Raw genomic sequence first — 4,125 nt, 5'->3', positions numbered from 1 at the left:
GTTACTTTCTTTTCCTTACTAATGCTCGCTCCAAACTAGCAGGTACACTCCAAGCTACACTACACTAGCCATCACCTCCACTCGTGTTTGTAACATTTCAAACAAAGAATTACCTCTAGCAGCAGCTGACAGGTCCCAGCCACAAGCTCCCAGTAAACCACCATCGGCTGGTCTGAACTCATTTATCTTCTGGACCTATTTCAGATAACTCTCCCGTAAACATAAAGAATGCATGATGCAGTCGGTATAGGACGGATCGTTCAACTGTAGCCAGCAGCACAGGTAATGCAAGCAGCAAAAGTGATTGGCAGAACAGAACCCTGTGGCGGTTACAGTTTAACATGTCAGCTCTACGAGGCAGAAGCGTGGAGCTGATTGAGATTAATTAACATTCACCGCCAGGGAACAACATGGTTTATTTTTTTCACACTGGCAAGACCGGCTCCTGCAACTGCTGTCAAGGCTTGAGATGCATATTAAAAGTGAGAAGGGCCAGTAATAACATGCGGGTCAAAGGCCCCTTGGCATTGCCGAAGAATGTATTGGCAGGTAGAGTGTGTGTGAGTTCAGCCCATTCGGGTGCATTCTAATTCAGTTACATAAAGGTGTGCAGCAGCAGTCCACTGTGATGAGTCACAGAACAGATGGACCACCCAGTGGAACCTGTCACTTGCAAAGTGTGCTGCGTGACCAGGGCAACAATGGATCTGTGCTTCTGGATCAAATCTCTGACTGTGTCTGTGCTTCTGCATGGATTGCACTGGGCTTGTCAGTTTTTGTTCTGCGGTTGCCTGAAAGCTAAACCTGAACCTCAGAGGTGAGGGCTCCTGTTAGGACGGGCCCAGGTATGTTTTTACGTTTGGAAAACTCAGACACAGAGCCAGGGAGACGAACGGGTGCAGCCGAAAGGGAGAGTGCTTCAAGATTTCCAGATGAGAAGGGAAACTGGTAAAAGTGCTCCCGCCCAACGCGCTCGCCATGGTTACGGACGTGCTGGTGGGGAGGACTGGGAAGGGGAAGGTTGAGTTTCGGAGATCCTTCGGTACGGGGGTGTGGGCCCGTATAAACCTTCTTTGTTTACCAGGGATGCTTCACAAAATCAGTTGAGTCAACAAAGCGGAGACAAATCAAAAGCTGAGGAGAAACCCAACAGTTGGATCCTCTTGCTGCTGACTCTAACAGGGGGGCGTCAGGGGGGGGATGTGGCTTGCTGTATGCCTCTCCATTGGATCAGTGCCGTAGGGTAATATAGAGACCTTTCAAACAATTCAGTCAGGCTTTATTTGCAGCACTACCCTTTGTTTTTCTGTGCTATCAAACACATTAAAAAACACTTCAGTTGCCATGAGTCATGTGCAATTGTATAGCGAGCACGTTAAAAGTCAAGTAATTGGGGCCATTTATATTAAAGCCTGCAGGATGCAAGCATATCACCTATAGACACTCCCTTTTTTGTGTTGGATATTATCAGGGCTCGGAACTCCTTTCTCCTTTCCTCTCCTCTCCTCTCCTTCCATCCCTCTCTTCTCCTCCCCTTTCCTCTCCTCTCCTCTCCTACCCTTTCCTAAACTCTCCTCTCCTCCCAACTCATTTCATCTCCTCTCCTCTCCTCTCCTCACCTCTCTTCTTCTCTCCTCTTTTCTTCTCCGCCCCTTTGCTGCCCTCTCCCCCCTCCCCTTTCCACCGTCCTCATCTCCTCTCCTCTGACCTCCTTGCCTCACCTCTCTCCTCCCCTCCTCCCCTCCTCCCTAGATGATTCTGTGTTCAATCTCTTTTCTCCCCCTGTGTAGCCCTGGTAACCCTCTCCTCGGCTTGTTCCTTGGGAATGCTTAAAAGCTTTACATTCCTTTCAGCCCTTCCTTTTGAATCTTTCCTTCATTCTCTGTTTCTTCTACCATTCTGACTCTTTGTAAACAGAGTGAAGAGTCAGCTAAGCATTCAAATCTCAAGTCACATCGTCTCGAACAAGGCACTTATCACATCCACTTTACCTTCAGCGTTCTGCCCGTCTGTTATGTTTGTGAGTGTGTGTGTGTCTGTGTGTGTGTGTATGTGTGTGTGTGTGTGTGTTGTATGTGTGTGTGTGTGTGTGTTTGTGTGTGTGTGCGTGCGTGCACATGTGTACACACGTGTATTTGCATCTCTGCGGGTTTCTATGCGTGTTTACGGCTGCGTTTACGGCTGCTAAACATATATCCCAATTTAGTCCCTCCAAGTGAATGAACGGTTCTTGTTTTTATAGCAGGATGACCCACTTCCATTACCTAGAGCCTCAGGAATGTTGCTGCATTAACGGCCCCGTCTGCATCCCTGTGGGATGAGTGGGCAGCGCCTGGCTTCTGCCTTCAGCTGGGGCAACTCTGGATGTGGGGAGGGGCTGGAACCTGGGGAGATGGCACAGGTGGCTTTCTGCTTCTCACTAAAACACACACACACACACACACACACACACACACACACACACACACACACACACACACACACCTGGCTTCGGTTTCTGTGCATCTGTCTTCTTCTGTTGCTCTCTGAGCTTGTCATTGACATAGTCATCACTAAGGAATGACATAGAAATTGAAATCTCCAAGATTTCAACTTCAACGAGATTGTCAACTGCCCACCTGTCGTTAAAACAGATTGCTCTCCTCTCCTCATTTCTCTTCTTTTTTCCTTACCTCCATACTAAATATCATCCCAAATGAGTTATTTTTACTATTTTACCTTAGCACCAAACAAACAAATTATTAATTTTTCTTGCCGACAAATTCTCAGTATGCTCTAAATCACTTTGGTTCCAACATGCTCGATGTGCACTGAGCACTGGTTCAAGGTGCAGAACAAGATGATGAGATACGGGGTCTTTAGAAAAGGAAGAGCAAACTACCAGCACACCCTAAGCATTAAAACACAAAAACTTCCTGCTATCGGCAAAACAAACCTTCCTCCTCCGTGGCCTCATATCTCATAATAGCACTGGGAACCACCATACCTCCAAAGTCTATGTTATCCCAACAATCATCACTTATCAAACCAATACGTTCATTACACGATGAATACAAACAAATCTATTCAAATGTAATAAAAAGTATCTTAAGGACATGCAACAATTATATTTCAAGTGCTTTACACGTGTCTTGAGCAATTTGATACAAACGGAAAACTGCAAGTATAATCTGATAGTCGGACTTAATATCAATCAGAAAACATTACCCTTTTCTGTTGCACCAGACATTGAAATGTACAGATTAGCCCTGGGAGAGCATCTTGTTCTGCAACCTGCGCTCTCTTATGGGGTTCTGTCTGAGTGGCTCTCACTGACAACATCATCAGGGAAACATCTCCTTCCCTACTGCCCACATCCAAGCTGGATGATACAACATATGATCATGGCCATTGTTGTGCATATCTACTGACTCCCGTGGATGTAATCGGTGGCATTTGTAGTCTGTGTGGTGGGGGAGGGTTCACTCGAGGAACAAGGCGCTTTGTAGAGGAGCTGCTCGCTAATTAATACCCGCTAACACCTCATATAACACTCTTGAGCTGCATTCATTCTCTCTGCTTTGAATGTTATTTCCCTGCGGAAATTATTATTCCTTTAATCTCTCCAGTGGCCCTTCTGCCGTTTACATCATGTTTAAATCATTAAGGTAAAGTTTAGCCTTTTCATGTTAAATAGATAAAGTAGATAGAAAGATATGCCTGAATGAGATGGAATGCATAAGAGGTGTGAGTGTCCACCGAAGAAGTAGCAAACGTCACCTAGATGTACATACCTGGAATCCTCAACATTGAAAAGACACACACCGACACACCAACACACCGACACACACACACACACACACACATAGCCACTACTATAGTGAAGGTCTGGGATAAGGAAGACTTCATAAATCACACATACATTCATACTCTCACGAACACAACCACACACACACACACACACACACACACACACACACACACACACACACACACACACACACACACACGCACACACACACACACAGAACCTGTTTGGAAGACTGAGTGGTTAGAAGGCGGGAGGACAGAAAATAATGCAGCCGTGGGGTACGGTTCAATCCAACCCCACCTGAGACACACACACACACACACACACACACACAC

General features: G+C 46.2%; 1 protein-coding gene across 1 annotated transcript in view; it reads left to right on the top strand.

Annotated features, from left to right (window-relative positions):
- gpc1a (glypican 1a) overlaps window positions 1-4,125 on the top strand; it is a 26,934-nt gene that overhangs the window by 11,404 nt on the left and 11,405 nt on the right. The gene's annotated exons all lie outside the window — the stretch shown is intronic.

The sequence above is a fragment of the Pollachius pollachius genome, assembly GCF_949987615.1.
Source record: "Pollachius pollachius genome assembly, chromosome: 7".
Lineage (NCBI taxonomy): Eukaryota > Metazoa > Chordata > Actinopteri > Gadiformes > Gadidae > Pollachius > Pollachius pollachius.
This window is presented reverse-complemented; position numbering and strand designations above follow the sequence as displayed.